We start from the raw sequence: 18,419 nt of genomic DNA, 5'->3' as shown, positions 1-18,419 counted from the left end.
AGGAAATCTGAAGATTCTCAGTGAATTGTGTGGTAGTATCATGTCTAATATATGTACAATTTGATTCCACAATGACTATGATAGAGAACAGGCAAAGTAATGATTGAGAAAATGTATCCACAATGAGATAAAAAGTTTTATTTTATTCAACATTTAGCTGTTTTGCACTGCATTGGCTGTTCTAAATGTCTCATCTGTCATACTGCCACAAGTAGAAATTCAATACATTAATTTCTGAACTGATATTAATTTGTTTCAACATTTTCTATACCTGTTCACTACTACCCTTCAGATTATGGCAGACAGTATTGAAATTTAAAAGAATTAGGGCACTTTCTTTATAAGCCAACAGAGGACATAGTAGATGCTTGATGAATCAAGTTTCTTTGAGGAGTAAGTGGTATTGCTTAGTATTTTTTCCGGTGGTATGATGGTGGGACTAATTAATGTTATATGACTTGCTATGGATGACCCATGTACAATAATGACATTTATGACTCCAAGGAAATCTATTTGAATTGATTTTCCAGTAGAAATCCAATCCAGCAGTTTAGTGTTATGACAAACAAATTATAAAGATTGAAAATACTGTTATCTTGCTGTTTTCATTCACATAATATTGACTGGAATGCAGTGTGACTCTAGATGATTTCCCCTATTTTTAATGCAATAGTATTAGTAAAATATACACTATGTTTAATTGAATTTAGTTTTACCTGTCACAGTATGACTTGCAAATAATTAACAAAATCAGCAGACCCGAAGTATATTTTGGCTCTAGTCATTTTCCACAATATTTTTTTTTTCTCCCTGCCTTCTTTAGTGAATGTCTAAGACAGTTGTTAGTTTCAGACTATGTTCTGATCATAGTTTCCGGGTGACACGCTAGGAGTATTTAATACTAAAAGAATGACTATGCACGTTGACTCATCCACTTTGAGAAGATAAAACAACTGAAACATTAATTTTATGCTAATAATACATGACACCTAATATGTCATGGAATGAAACGCAATCTGCCTGCATTTTCTAAAATAAGACATAGTGTTCAAAAATATTCTTTACCAACAACAGAAACTTCAAACTATACCTTTAAATGGTCAGAACATGCATTCACTTAGCTTTTAGAGGCACTTCAATAAAAACATTTTAAAAGCACAAAATTAATGGGTTATATTTGAATTTGTTATTCATTTTATAACTAAACATTATTGAGGTGGCATATGGCAACATATTGTCCAATATGACTCTAAACATAGATTTAGAAATTTTAAAAATGGATATTAAGTTAAAAATAAATAAAGCCAAAGCCCAGATTAATATGTTTATTAAAATTTGAAATTATAATTGAGTTTCATAGGTTCCAAGAAAAAGGAAGATAAGAAGAGAGATTCTAAACTGGCATGACTTCTAAATATAAACATGATTTATTTGGTGGAGGAACATGTTACTAGGTTTTAATTTGAAAATGAATTTTCAAGTACCAAACATCAATTTTAGGTGATATCCAATAAAATCCAAGGGAATCATATTAAAATATTATTCAATGAAGGCAATTCTCTAAGGAAAAACAAAATATATTTTGTTAAAGCCTATCTAATGGACATGCCTGTAAAATTTTCAACCGTGAACATGCCTGTAAAATTTTGGAGATTATCTGAGTTTCTGATTGAAGGAAAATTATTCTGGACATCAGATGTCAAAGGAACAAGATGAAGATTTTGTTAGGATAATTTAAGCCTTTGATTTGTAGTCTCATCTTGGAGCTCTGGGCCAGAGGCAAGCCTGGACATTTTCTTAAGAATGCAATCTAGGTTTGCCCAAGTGTTCAAATAAGCATTAAATGTGAACAAAATCATAGCTTTCTGTACCATAGTACATGAATGAGCATTAATTTGTAGAAAAATAAAGTGGAAGTTACTTATTTTACTATAAGTGAAGTTCAAAATAATTACTGAGGAATATCTAATTTGAGTAGGGCCTGAATCCTCAGCTTATTGGATAAACTGAACTACTCCATTTAGGATACTTGTTATTTTCATCATTTTTTTTTTACATTTTGTTGTATTTGTTTTGTCTCTATTATTATTAACTAAAAACAGTTACTTCCTTAGACTATCACCATTTTGTAATAATAAGATAATTTTTATTTGATGGGTCAATAGGTCTTATATTAACTATGCCTAAAACATAATTAACTTATTAAAATAAAATTTGAAGTGATGAGAGCATAGGCTGGAGATTAGTTTCACATAAATCAAGATTAGTGTTTGTTTTTCAAAAATTTTGTAGTTGCCCACCCTGGTTTTTCTAGTAGCTTTTTAGTTCTTGAATGTCAAGTAGCTAAATGTTAAACTAAAACCCATCTGTCTAAACATAAAAGAATAACTTGGGAAAAATTCAGTTTTTGAAAATTCTTAGTCTTGCCAATTTTTTAAATTAATATTGTAATAGACCATTTGTTTCTATTTATGTCACCAGAACTAAAGTGTTATATTAAAAAAATTAAATGAGAATAAAAGTAAATGTAGGATTATAGTTTAAAAATATAGATTATATTTTCAGTCTATCTTAAATCTTGGAAACAATTACTGAGGTGAATTTTTAAAAAAATATTGACACACATTTTAAGAGGATTTAAAGGATACGGAGATAGTGAGTTTTTACTTTATGGTAATAATTTAGATAAATTATATTAAATTTGAAAACCAGATCTTAAGCCAGAGACTTTTCTAAAATCTAAAATCACATGGAAAATTTTACTAGGATAATAATATAAATTAGAAAGCTTTTTCAATAATCAATAGGAAAATATGCCTTCATAATTTCCCTTATGAAAAATGTTGTTTGCTGATCCGTCTTTATAGTTGTTACTGATGTCTTATCTCAGGGCCTCTTATACAGATATGGATTGAATTTTACATTTTTATGGTACAGGGAAAGAGGATGTGTTCCTAAAATAATTTAAACTCAAATCCCTTAATCCATATTTTCCTTTGAGTATTTTCTGAGCAACCACTACACGTTCCAGGCTACATTCCAGGCATAATGGATAGAGAAATAAGCAAAACTTAGTTAAAAATTCTCCATTCTCATAGATTCTGCATTTTTGTGGGACAGGCAGTAAACAGATAAACCAATAGGTAAATATTTATAAAACCTTAGTGAAAAAATAAGGCAAGGCAAAGATAAACCAATAGGTAAATATTTATAAAACCTTAGTGAAAAAATAAGGCAAGGCAAAGGACTAGAGAGTAAGAGGAATGTTTTTTAGGTTGGGAAAATTCTGTATGTTAGTTTTCCAAATTTTTTAAAGCCTAATTTATTTATAGATATACTTTTTTTTTTTTTTTTTTTTATCTTTCTGCACATTCATTCTTCAAGATTCTAGCCAGGTTAAAGTGATTCTGCCCTCAAATGTTTGGACAACCTAGTGAGAAAGATCTCTGGAAGAAATAAAAGCAATTTCTTCTGGAATACAGCTAAACTCATGTATTCATTACAGCTCTATTCACAATAGCAAAGACATGGAATCAACCCAGGAGCTCATAAAAAGTGGATTGAATACAGAAAATCTGGTACATCTACACCATGGGATATTATGCAGCCATGAAAAAATGAAATCATGTTTTGCAGCAACATAGATGCAGCTGGAGGCCATTATCCTAAGTGAATTAATGCAGGAACAGTAAAAAAAAATACCGCAGGTTTTTACTTATAAGGGAAAACTAAGCATTGGGTACTCGCAGATATAAAGATGGCAACAATAGACACTGAGGACTACTAGAGGGGAATGGAAGGAATAGAGGCAAGTGTTGAAAAAACTAACTATTGGGTACTATGCTCACTACCTGGGTGACAGGATCAATCACACCCCAAACTTCAGCATCATATAATATACCCATGTAACAACCCTGCACCTGTACCCCTTGAATCTAAAATAAAATTTGAAAATTTTTTTTTAAAAATCTGAATACAGCTAATGTGGACATAGTAACCTCTGCTAATCTGGAAAGACACTGATGTCAGCCCCAGTCACAGTGATACTGAGGATCAAAATAAATTGAGGACCAGATTCTAGATCTGCATCTTAAGGATAAAGAACCACTAATAAGATTAACTACTGAAAATATAGTAGTTCTGATTTCTTGACAGAAAAATATGTAAAATTTTTATAAACTTTTCCCTCAAGCTGCCATTTAAATATATTATGTTGTACTTACAGATAACTTTGGCCAGTTTTCCCATTTTATATGGATTTTTTTTTTGCTATAATAGTAGGCCATTCAGAAGTAAATTTAGCCATTTCATAATTTCTGTGGATAAAAACTTATGACTTTAACTGAATCATTTAATATTGTTTAAATTATTTTATATTTTTACAATTACTCAAATAGTTGTATTGGACAATAAAGTTCAATTTCACTGCAAAAATATTTTTAGACAAATAAATAAGATATAAACATCAAAAGTTAGATAATTTGTCACTGGCCTTTAAGGGAAATTTGTCATATGTTATCAAAAGCAGAAATTTAATCGTTAGGTATGCCAGTGCAGACCTAACATAATTTGGTTTCAAATTGAGAAAAATGTGTTCTGGTTATGTATGTGAACATTTAATTATTATCTCATATATTTATTCATTTACTGAAAAAATCGTTTGGTGAGTAAAATGTGCTGGATGGGATTTGTCCAGCTGCTCAGAATACAGGAGGGATCGAAGCAAACAAAATCCCTTTACCCATGGAACACACTTTCTGGAATTTACCAGAGATCAGCATAAGCAGTTCAGCTTTACTGCACAAAAGTTCTTCCATTTGATGGCTAAAAACAAACGATCCAAACTCTTAAGCATAGGAAGAAATAATTTCCTAAAGTCAAAATATCACACAGACCAAAAGCAAAGTCAGCAGGCCAAGCCTTTTTCTTTATAGTCATAATCTGCTGATGGTTAGTTATTGGAATGAACATTTAGGTATTGTATAATGTCATAGAAAATTTTTGTAATTGGAAATATAGATTATATAAGAGGCGCTAGCTTGAAAATAGCAGAAACTGGCCAGTTTGGCAAAAAATTCAAAATTATTAGAAAGATCAGAGGCTAACACAATGGATTAGAGTTGAAATATTGATCTGATAAGCTTATTCATATCAGTGGAGTATTAGATGTTTAAACAAGAGGGAATAAAAAAATAGTTTTATAGAAAGAATGATCTTGTCTGCATGTCAGTTTGCCATGAATGATGTCCAGATTTATCTTCTTCCCTCAAATCAAAATTTAATTTTAAAACCAAGGATCTAATTGACTGAACTTGGTCAGGTTTTACTCTGGCTTCTGAGATTGAGAAAACCAGAATCTATTTTCTATAATTTCTTTGTTGGAAAACAGGCAATTTGATTTGTTCTTCCATCAAAACTACACACAATAGGTGATGAGTTCTCAAAGGAAATAGAGATTACAGAAGGATAGTCACGTGAGAGCTGAGCTGCCTAAACAGACAAACAAAACACACATAGAGCAGGCTTGTATCTGATGGAACTTTGCTACTTGATTTCTGCTATCAGAATTGGTCAGACATCTGTTCATCTAATTTAAAGAACAGTGTAGCCAAAAAAAGAGAACATATTTCTTTCCAGAGAGGGACTTTTCAAGAGCATCCATTTGTTTTGGATCTTAGAAATTTACTCCAACCACCCTCACCCAGAAGCAAATTTGGTCGTCTTTTTTTTCCCCAGATATAATCTTTCAGTTTATGTAACTCCTTTTAGAGAAATTAAATGTGAACATTATAGAAAGTTCAGTGAGGGAAAAATAAGTGTCCTTGGATTTTTATATACCAGTTATCCCATTTCAAGGAGAACGAATCTGCATCATACAAGAAAAAGGAGCTGAATGATATTGCATGTCTTTGCACTGTTGGTTGATGTTTCTTAAGTTTGCCCTGAGCATAGGTGTCTAGCTGGCAACCAAGTGTGTATATTTTCGCTGAGTTAATGTAGACTGAGGTATAGGATCACAGTATACTGCTTCAAATATACTGACAGACAGAAAAATTAAAAGCATTACAATAATTTACCATAAAAGATCAGAATGCATTCATTACTTTGTCATATGCCAAAAATGTTAACATAGATTTGAGTTTTATTGATAATATTAAATAAAAACCATTCATTTCATAGTTTAAAAGTCAAGGTAAGTGCATTGTCATATCTTGAGATAAAGAGCCACATGCTATTCTAAAAGTTCTTCAGTTGTAAAAGTTATGATTTGATAAATGTCTGACTTCATGAATTTTGTTAGTCCTCAAGTTAATCAATTATATCAGTAGTTTCACCAAAGACATTCACTTTTGTTAAATCTGATGAGCTATTATCAGTGGAGCTAAAAGCCGACACTTGTTCAACTATATTTATACATATATACAGAAAAATAAAGAGATGAATACATCTTTGTCGTTTGCAGCAGGATCCATCTAAATTATAATTGCTTCTCCTTTCTCTAAGAACCCTTGTTTGGCATTCATAACCCACACAAGGTTTATTGATCCCCTTTTCCTCTGTGCTTTTTAAAATTTCGATTAATCCTTATTGTAGACTGTTTCTGATTTAATAAAAGAAGATATCATGGTGGGTGTACTAGTCTGTTCTCACACTGCTAATAAAGACATACCTGAGACTAGGTAATTAGAAAGGAAAGGGGTTTAATTGACTCACAGTTCCACATGGCTGGGGAGGCCTCAGAATCATGGCAGAAGGCAAGGAGGAGCAAGTCACATCTTGCATGGTGGCAGGCAAGAGAGCATGTGCAGAAACTGCCCTTTTATAAAACCGTCACATCTCATGAGAATTATTCACTATCACAAGAACAGCCAAGGGAAAAACTCACCTTCATTAGTCAAGTACCTCCCAGTGAATCCCTCCAATGACACGTGGGGATTTTTACAATTTTAGGTTATATTTGGGTGTGGACACAGAGCCAAATCATACCAGAGGGCTTGACCTAATCAAATTAACATTTTAAAAGAAGTTGAAAGCACTTTTGGAGGCCAAGGCAGAAGGATTACTTGAGGCCAGGATTTTGAGACTAGCCTGGGTACCAAATTGAGGTATCTTTACAAAAAATTTAAAAATTAGCTGGGTGTGTTGGCGCATGTCTCTAGTCTTAACTACTCAGGAGAGTGAGGTGGGAGGATACTTTGAGCTCAGGAGTTTTAGGTTTCAGTGAGCTATGATCATGCCAATGCATTCCAGCTTGGGCAACAGAGTGAGATGAAAGAACAAAAAAACGAAAGAATGAAAGGAAAGAATGAAAGGAAGGAATGAAAGGAAGGAAGGAAGGAGGGAGGGAGGGAGGAAGGAAAAAGAAGAAAGAAAGAAAGAAAGAAAGAAAGAAAGAAAGAAAGAAAGAAAGAAGAAAGAAAGAAGAAAGAAAGAAAGAAAGAAAGAGAAGAAAGGATGGAAGGAAGGAAAGAAAGAGAAAGGAAGAAGAAAGAAGGAAGGAAGGAAAGAAAAAGAAAAAGAAGGAAGGAAGGAAAGAAAGAAAAGAAAGGAAGAAGAAAGAAGGAAGGAAAGAGAAAGAAAGAAAGAGAAAGAAAGAAAGGAAGGAAGGTAGGTGAAACTCGGAGGGATGTTCTTAAGCTGACCTTGAAGTTGAAGCAAATTGCTATTTTGTTAGAGGCTCTATGGTTGGAAGCAGGTGCAAGAAATAAATGAAAAAAAAAAGTGCCTCGAAGAGTTATATTTAAAGGATTGTATGGAAAAGCTTCATCTGCCAATGATTTAAAATAATTTAGATTTTGGACTCTGAGCTGACGATATTTTGATTTAATTTTGGACTTTGAGGTGAAGATACAATATTTAATGATATTTAGATTTTGATTATGAACTTTGAATTTTGAGCGAATACTGTGCTAGGATGACACTAGGAATTGTGAGAGAGGTGAATGTTCTTTGCACTTGGGAAGAATGTGAATGCTTGCCGGCCAGAGGGGAGACTACGGGTAGGGAGAATTATAATAAGGCTCCCAAGATTCCTGCCACCTGATATATATGTGTATATGTGTATACACGCATCAAGTATAGTTGTTGCAGGAATCTCGGGAGCCATATTTTATATTTATTTATATATATGTGTGTGTATATATATTATATATATGTATATATATAATATATATTTGTATATATATTTATTTGATTTTGTTTTTTGGAGGGGTTTTTATAGAATTTTTATTTCAATAGGTTTTTGGGGAACAGGTGGTGTTCGGTTACATGAATAAGTTATTTAGTGGTAATTTCTGATATTTTGGTGCACCCAGCACCCAAGCAGTGTACACTATACCCAATGTGTAGTCTTTTATCCCTCACCTGCCTCCCATCCTTTCCCCCCAGGTCCCCAAAGTCTATGATATCATTCTTAGGCTTTTGCATCTTCATATCACAGCACATACTTACAAGTGAGACCATCCAATGTTTGGTTTTCCATTCCTGAGTTACTCACTTAGAATAATGGTCTCCAGTTCCATCTAGGTTGCTGTGAATGTGATTATTTCATTCCTTTTTATGGCTGAGTAGTATTCCATGGTATGTATGTGTGTGTGTATATATATATATCACATTTTCTTTATGCACTTGTTGATGGGCATTTGGGCTGGTTCCATATTTTTACTTTTGAATTGTGAATTGTACTGCTATAAATATGTGAACTGTACTGCTATAAACATGCATGTGCAAGTATCATTTTTCGTGTAATGACTTCTTTTCCTCTGGGTATACGTAGTAGTGGGATTACTAGATCAAATGGTAGATCCACTTTCAGTTTTTTAAGGAATTTCCACACTGTTTTTTATCACATTCTCACCAACAGTGTAAGAGTGTTTTCTTGTCACCACATCTGTGCCAGCATCTGTTTTTTTTTTTTATTATGGCCATTCTTGCTGGCATAAGGTGGTATTGCAATGTGATTTTGATTTGCATTGCCCTAGGGAAAAAAAAAACCCTAAAACCCATACGGAACCAAAAAAGAGCCCATACAGCCAAAGCAACACTAAGCAAAAGGAATAAATCTGGAGACATCACAGTACCCAACTTCAAGCTATACTATAAGGCCATAGTCACCAAAACAGCATGGTTCTGGTATAAAAATGGGCATAAATACCCATGAAACAGGATAGAGAATCCAGAAATAAAGCCAAATACTTGCAGTCACCTGATCTTTGACAAAGCAAACAAAAACAAAGTGGGGGAAGGGTACCCTATTGGACAAATGATGCTGGGATAATTGGCAAGCCAAATGTAGAAGAATGAAACTGGATTTTCATCCCTTACCTTATACAAAAATCAACTCAAAATGGATCAAAGACTGAAACCTAAGACCTGAAAACATAAAAATTCTAGAAAATAATATTGGAAAAACCCTTCTAGACATTGGCTTAGGCAAAAACTTCATGTTCCAAGAGCCCAAAAGCAAATGCAACAAAAACAAAGATAAACAGATGGGACTGAAATAACTGAAAAGCTTCTGCACAACAAAAGAAATAATCAGCAGAGTAAACTGAAAATCTACAGAGCGGGAAAAAATCTTTGCAATCTATACCTATGACAAAGAACTAATATCCAGAATCGACAAAGAACTCAGAAAAATCAGCAAGAAAAAAAACAAACAGTCCCATCAAAAAGTTGGCTAAGAACATGAACAGACAATTCTCAAAAAAAATATACAAATGGCCAACAAACATATCTGAGATATGTGTGTGTGCATGTGTGTTTATATGTGTGTATATGTATATATATATATTTTTATATATAGTCTTTTAAATACATATATATATTTATATTATGGTCTTTTAAATATATATATACTTTATATTATGGTCTTTGCTTCAGTGTGTACAAAACCTGTAAATGTGATGAAATATTACTCTTACAAATAGGTCACCTTATATGTCAAAGATAAAGCCATTTTTCACATGTCATTAAAGTCTGTAATCATTTGGCATTTAAGGAGATTTTCTTTGATGGGGCTGGCCTAATCAGGTAAATTTTTAGAAGAGGAATTCTCTTGCTGGCCTGACATAAAGCAAATATCATGTTATGAACTGCCTGTGGAAGGGGGCACGTGGCTAGGCTCTGAGGGCTGACTCAAGCTGAGATTGGTTCCTAGCAGACAGTACAAAGAAAAAAGGGATTTATAGGAGTAAGGAACTGAATCCTGCTAGTAGTCACATGAGCTTGAGAACGGACTCTAATCACCAGAAAGGAATACAGACTTGGTTACAACCATAAGTTCAGCCTGGTAAAATCTGAGCAGAAGATCCAGCTAACCTGTACCTGAGCCTACCAAAACTGTGGGATAATAAATGGGTGTTGTATTAAACAAACGCAGCCAATAATTTTTTGTAGCAATAGAAAAATAAATTCAACAGTGTTGTGATTATTGGTCTGAGTTACCAAATGCTAGTCTTGTGTGATTGTTGACTATCTCTTATAAGCTGTATCTTATTGTAAGTATTCCAAAAAAAAACTTAGTTCACATTTGCATAATTCTCTCACTAGTCCTTTAAATCTATTGTTTCTCTTATTCCTTTCTCATAGAAAATCTCATGGGTTTGTATATTCATTGGATATTCATTGTTTCTATCCTTGAACTGAAATTAGTAATATTTTTCATTTGTCTTTTCATCTTTTTTCTTCACAATTTGATAAATGCTTATGTGCTTTTAACTGCTAATAAAAAAACATTATTAGAACTTTCGTTTGTATATGAGACTCTCTTATGCCCATGTTGTATAGAACAGCTAACTGCGTTTCCTCAGCAGAAAAAAGATTCAGAAACACAGACAATTCTGATTTCATTATACACTTGTCCTCTATTAGTTTTCTTCAGTATCTTGAAATCACACTAACTGTGCTTGAGCTCATTTCACCAATTACTGCTTCAGCCAAGAAGTAGGCGCTAATATCCACAAGTTCCCATTTATTTTAGAAATTATTTTTATACCAAAAATCTCTCTAAATTAAAATGTGTAAAAGAGCAGTTAGCAAAAATCACAAAAAATAAACATGTGAAATAGAATAAACCATATTGTAGTTAGCAGAAATTCATTGTGAAATTTTAAATAATGTGTATCTTAAAATACCCAAATAATTTAAGTATATGAAATTCATTTTTAAAATAATTGTACATAATTTTCAATAAAACATATAATTTGAATTTCCTTAAAAATCAATAATATAAATGGATGTAGTGATGGTAAAAAGAAATGACTCAAAAAAATTCATAGTTTCAAAGTTCCTTCATGAAAGTAGAAGAGACAGAATATGGAATGGTAATAATCAGTGCTGATTAAAGCTGGAGGAAATTTTTTTAAGATGACACGGATGAAGAGAATGCACAGTTCAGAACATTTTGTGCCACACAAGTTTGAGATTGGTGTGATGAAGTCGTTTAAGGAAATTATTAAGGCACAGAATTCTTCCCAGGTGTGACAAGGTCAATGGTAAGCCTCGTCAGTAATGCCACTCTTGCTTTCCTAAGCCTTCTAAGTAGAGCTGTTGCCCTTCCCTCAGCGTGTTAAGATTTTGTCAAATTACGCTCACTTTTACTTTGATCCTGGGTTTTAAACTGCATTTCCCATCACAACAATTTGGGTCTAAATTCAGTTGAGTTTTTTTATATTTAGCCCTCTTAAGTGTTTTTAGTTTAATACGACTACTTTTATGAATACTCTCAGCCTTGAGTTATGTACTTGTTAAGTGTCTGGTTTCTTATGTTCCAGATATTCTGGTGGAATTATGATTATTCTCTTTTCAGGGAGGTGAATATTGAAAGACCTGTAGTTTCTACTTTCCCAATCACCTTTTTTTCTGTTCCTATTTTATTCATTCCCACAGTAGGTTTTAGAAGTGACTCATCGTCATACAAAAAGGAAAAGGGACTTTTCATGGTGTTCCCAGGTTGACACTCCATCTGCTTCTAGTAGAACTGCTCAATAGAGGATTTCAAGAGGTCTGTCAGCTTCTCCTTATAATGAAAACTCCCAGAAATATGATGATTGCTACTGCTCCAGGCAGCAGCTCCCAGCTGCTTCTCATAATCACTTTTATTTCTTCCTCAATTCCTGGTTGCATTCACATCAAATTCTTCTTTCATTGCATATTTCAATATTTCTCTGTAAGCACTATTCAAAGTTGCTTCTAACTTTCCTGATAAGAATCATCTTGGGTATGGATTAAATTTAATATTACCAAACCTCTCTGTTACATAGACTGATTCCAGAGAATCTGTATGTTTGACAAGTATCCAAAGTGATTCTTGCCTGCGGGGACATTTCAAAATCATAGGACAACAACCTAGAACTAGGCCTGTGGTAAAATACCACCTAGAAATAAATAATTTTCTCCAAGCCATTTTAATTATAACCCTTTTTAATTTCATGCATTTTTACAAATATACCTATACCTTTTTCTAAGAAAGACTATATTTATCATTTACACACATAAAATGTAACACATCTGTGCTACAGACATTATAGCACTTTGGGATATGGAAGAATCAAACAACTTCTCTGCCCTTGAGGAGCTCATACTTTGACAGCATAGTTGAAACCCAGGTAAAAATGAAGATCCAAACACTTCAGAAAAGGAGAATCAGAAATGCAAAGGATCTCATACAAGATTATGAGATTCATACTACATGTAAGCAAGGTAATTAAATTTAAGTTTCTTATAATCCAAGGTCAAAAGGAAACACATCAATTCATATACTTCTCTTTGCAGAGGGGGGAAATGAGGTATATGCAAACAACCTTTGTTTTACCCTGGACACAGAAAAGAATTAAATTTTTTTTGGATAATGAATATCAAATTACATAAATTATATTTATCATTATAAATGTAATGATCATTTCATTATAAATATAATTTATGTTTACAGATAACAGGTTCATTCCTAAAGATTTTACATATTCACCAGAACAAAATATAAAAGAGGAGGAAGGATAGTGTTCTAAAAGAAGGGAATAGTAAACAAACAGATAAATACTGAACAGTGGGATCTGTTTCAAAAGGTGCTCACAAGTTATGTGTCTGTAACTCAGCAAGCAAACATACCTATTACATGCTAATAAGTTTGCCAATAATGGAAATTAATATAAACAGAAGATCTGAGGCTTTATTTTTATGTCTCTGAAACTGAATTTTGAAATGCTACTTTAATATATTTAACCATACAATTTGTTATGTGACATATACAATGATAATCACAATATTAGGATGTGTCACTGCACTGTCTCCATTTAAAATTTAGTGAATGTGGATTACTCTTTTACATTCATTTTTGGAGCATATCAGTAAAATGCCCATTGACTTCCCGGATTCAGCTATTCCCTTCACATGATGTCATTATTAAGAGGCCTATTTCAGGACCTAATGAAGATCCAATGGTGAATCTCTACCAACACTTTATGAAATCTAAATCTTGGAGTTGCAAACTTACTGTATTTCCTTAGAGTACTTTGTGCAAAACAGATTGGAATCTGCTATAGTCTTACATCTCTTTGACAGTCGATTTTGTGCCTTATTTGCAAATGTAGCACTTTGTGTGAAGCAGTTCACCAGTGATGTTACAAATCCTAATGAAGTGCTTTACCTCCTGCCAGATTTCAGTGGGGAAGGCTTTCAAATGCATTTCCATTTATACATGCCTGCTTTTTACCCTCAGTGCACAGTGAAATCCTACTGAATAATGTGCTTTATTTTCTGTTCCCTTTCTCTGGGATGTATGTTGAAAGACAGAAAGTAGATTGGTGTTATAAATGCAAAGAGAGGAAAGCAATTAAGTCATAAAAAATGAGACAGGCTTTGCCTAATGTAGATGCATTGTTATAAATAAGACGTGTAGAAGTCTGTAGACTTAGGGATTTCTTTCTCCATACCAATGGTTTCAGTTTTCTATCAATGGTGAGACAACAAAGATTCTGTTTTCTTTCCTCCCAGCATCTGCTAGACCTCAGAAACAACACATTTAATCTTGTAGCATCAGTGTTTTAGAGATCTTGTTCTGTGTATTTCATCTTTCTGGCCCAATGCCATCAAGGGCAGTAAAGTTCAGGCATAGAGGGAAAATGTCAAACATGATAAAAATAAGTAATGATAAATATATGTAACATAAATAAAAAGAAGAAAACTCACACACAACAAAATTGAACAGAGCCACTTATTTTGCTTTCAAACTATGCAGCACCAGTTAGGTTTAATAATTATAAATTTGTGTCTGAATACATTGGAGATGAGTTTTAGTAAATTGACAACAAAGCCTCTAACAATCATATATTTAGCTCTGATATTAATATTTCAATATTTTTTAAGTAAAGCACATGGTATCTTGATTGGTCATCAGCATAGTTTTGATTTAAACTCTATCGAGCCACTAGATTCATAACTGCTTTGTTGCCCACTGATAAAGTTAAAACCTTGCTATACTAATAAAACATTACTTATACATTTTTAGAATTATCGGTATAATTTAAAAACTTACCAAGAAAGACATATCTCTTTCACTTCTGTTGCCACAAGTATAATCAAAGTGTAATAAAAATACTGAATGCAGATTTTAAAAAAATTAGTATAAGATTATATTCTTGGTCTTCAAAGACAAGAATGATAACAGCCCTATAGTGTTACTTGTGTTACTCTATGACACCAGGTGCTGCTCTAAATCTTCCCCTAAATCTTTGTGTGTCACACCCTCAGTGATGTGATTTGATATATGAAGAAACTAAGGGTCAGAAAACCTAATAAACATACCCAAGTTCTCCAATATTGAAGATCTAGTAAAGAACCAAGCTGAGATTTGAATCCGGACAGCTTGATTCCAGCATCAAGTTGTTTTTGTTTGTTTTGAGACAGAGTTTCACTCTTTTGCCCAGGCTGGAGTGAAGTGGTATGATCTCTGCTCACTGCAACCTCCGCCACACTGGGGTTCAAGCGATTCTCCTGCCTCAGCCTCCCGAGTAGCTGAGATTACAGGCATGCGCCATCACACCTGGCTAATTTTTGTATTTTTAGTAGAGAAGGGGTTTCACCATGTTGGCCAGGCTGGTCTCGAACTCCTGACCTCAGGTGATCCACCTGCCTCGGCCTCCCAAAGTGCTGGGATTACAGGCGTGAGCCACCGTGCCCGGGCTCCAGCATCAGGTTTTTAAGCACTACAATCTACAACTTCTCTAGCTCTCTCTAGTCCTTGTTTCAGGATTCTGCAAACAAGGTTAAAAGGAATTAAAAAGTGATAAGCTGGGAAACACTAAAATATCATTAGTTTGGCTTACTGTCCTTTTTAGAAATTGTAATTAGTAAGCAAGAGGAATTATTTTTAAGAAAACATTGGGTCAGCAACTCATTACAATCCCCTTCCAACTTCCCATGAAAATGTCAGTGCAGCTACAAACAAAAAGTGTGAAACACACAGCAAAACTTTAAAAACTAGACATGTAGGCCATTTATTGCTGTAATCTGTGAGAAATTTCATCAACTATAGAAAATGGAGTTGAATACACAAGGAAATTTATATCAAAGGATTGTTGTAGTAAAAGATGGAAAGGGAAATAGATTAACATGTACAAGGCACTATCGTGCTGTTCATTGTTTTTTTTTACTCTTTATTTTTATTTCAGATTCAAGGGGTAGACTTTGGGATTTCATGTGTAGGTTTGTTATATGGGTATACTTCCTAATGCTGAGATTTGGAATAGGAATGATTTCATCACCCATGTAGTGAGGAATATCCAATACTTCGTTCTTCAGCCCTTGCTCCACTCCATCCCTCCTTCTCTGATAGTCCCCAATGTCTACTGTTGCCATCTTTACATCCTTGAGTACCCAATGTTTAGCTCTCACTTGTAAGTGTGAACATGTGGTATTTGGTTTTCTCTTCCTGCATTAATTAACTTAGGATAATGGCCTCCATCCATGTTGCTGCAAAAGACATGATTTCATTTTTTTTTCATGACTGCATAGTATCCTATGCTGTATATGTACTGCATTTTCTTTATCTAATCCACTTTTGATGGGCACCTGGGTTGATTCTATGTCTTTGCTATTGTGAATAGTGCTATAATGACCACGTGAGTGCGTGTGTCTTTTTTTGGTAGAAACATTTATTTTCTTTTTGATATACACACAGGAATGGAATTACTGGGTTGAATGGTAGTTCCATCTTGGTTTTTTGAGGAATCAAAACTGCTCTGCCTAGTGTTGGTACTAATTTACATTACCACCAATCGTGTATTAACCCTCCCTTTTCTCCACATCCTTGCCAGCATCTGTTGTTTTTGACTTTCTAATAATAACCATTCTGACTGCTATAAGATGGTTTCACATTGTGGCCTTGATTTGCATTTCTTTTTTTATTATACTTTAAGTTTTAGGGTACATGTGCACAACATGCAGGTTTGTTACATACGTATACATGTGCCATGGTGGTGTGCTGCACCCATTAACTCGTCATTTAACATTCTCAGCAAACTATCGCATTTCTCTGATCATTAGTCATGTTGAGCGTATTTTCATTTGTTTTTTGGCCACTTGTATGTCTTCTTTTGAAAAGTGTCTCTGCTGTGGATTCTTAATCATTTAGTCATGGCCCCTTTTTTCCACTAGGCATTTTCAGTATAGAGTAGTCCTTTAAGATTTCACGGGCCTACAAAATTATTGAAAAAATAAAGTATTTACTTCAAAATGCAGAACTAAGAAAACAAAACTTCGAAGTTTAAAAAGTATATGATTAAATATTCATAAAATATTACATAACCTGAACTAATTGGAACTTACACACACACACACACACACAACTATATGTGCTATATTTACATGTGTAGTAAGTAGAAACAGAGCCATACAGGTCTATAAGTTCCTGAAAATGTCCTTGCACTGAATAAACCTTTTCGAGACTCATAGCTCCTGACTCAGCCATCCCCAGATATTCACATTCAATTCCTGATCTCTTTCCCTGCAGGGTCAGTATCGTTCCATTTCTTAGGCCAAATAGGACTCACAAAAGCAGAAACAAAGTCAGGTTCAGCCACCCCAAAACCTGACAGCGTTGTTAACTTTTTCCAACATGGAATGGGGGTGGCACAATGGGGAAGGGTAGCTGCTGGTTCTTATGCCGTTCCCTGGATCCAAATTTCCTAGTTGCATTCCTTACTTTTGGCCATATCCATATGTGTAGTACTTAAAATTAGATTTCAACTATGGTTTCCAGTCTAATGTCTTTTTTACTAGCTAGCCCTTACTAATGTAGATTCTCTGAAAAGTCTGAGGTCTGACATCCTATGAACTCTTGAGCTCCAGGTCCCTCAATGTGTCCCAATTTACAGTCAGAACTAAGCTGCTATCTGAGTGACCTGTCTACCACCAAAATCTCCTTCTTATCCGAACCTCTTTTCCTCCCCTAGATTCAGAACATTGCCCCTGAACCTCTGTTTATATCTGTGCTAGAACCCTCCGTGGATGGCTTTAAGGTTCAGTTGCTGTTTCTTGGACATCTGAAGATCGTCATTCATCTAACTCCTGATGGGAGAGGATGGTCATTTTTGTTCAGTTGAACCTCTAGTCATCTGGGCTCAAACATATTCCCAGGACAATATCAGGTCCCAGACTTTGCTTCACATGATTTACCACAAATAAACAGCTTGATTCACTGACATTCTTAAGATTATGTGAGCTGAACTCTCTTTTCTGTTTTGATACTTTTCTTCTGTCCATTCTTCTTTTCATTTTATATTGGGAGTACATTAGACATTCTACTTTATAAAGTGAGAAGCATATTCTTCTAATATTCCTATGAAAAGATGAAAACACATTTGAAACACTCGTATCTAAGGCTATTTTCCCCTTTGGTAATATGATAATGTATAAATTAATTCCAAATTCATAAAAACTTACCAGGGTTGGTACTCTAGGACAACTTCCTAAATCAATGACTAGTCATTAAGAAACAAAAGTAACATTTTAAAATCCTTGAAACTCTGAGTTACCACAAGTGAAAGGGTGTAAGGAATATTGTTGTAAAATAATTTCCAGTAAAAAATAATCATTAGCTCATTTACAGAAGTGAAGCATAGGCCTTAGATATGAACAATATTTCTCTTTTCTCAACTGGACACCCCCTGACCCTTACCATGGCTTACATGTGGTGATCAGATAATTTACCCGTTTTCGTAGAGGGCATACACAGTGGCTGATTAGCAGAACGTAGGTTAGAGCCTGAGGTTGTAGTTTTAGGTAGTAAAAATTAAAAGACATTCATATGCACTAAAAAGCTGGTTATTTTGTTAATCAGTTATTCATTTCAGCTTAGTATTTCAATTGAAATGATCAGTTAATATAAATTGGATAGAATACTATGCACTATGAGAGAGAAC

This window comes from Hylobates moloch, unplaced genomic scaffold (assembly GCF_009828535.3).
Source record: "Hylobates moloch isolate HMO894 unplaced genomic scaffold, HMol_V3 SCAFFOLD_10, whole genome shotgun sequence".
NCBI classification, from domain to species: Eukaryota; Metazoa; Chordata; class Mammalia; order Primates; family Hylobatidae; genus Hylobates; species Hylobates moloch.
Note: the sequence above shows the minus strand (reverse complement) of the source record.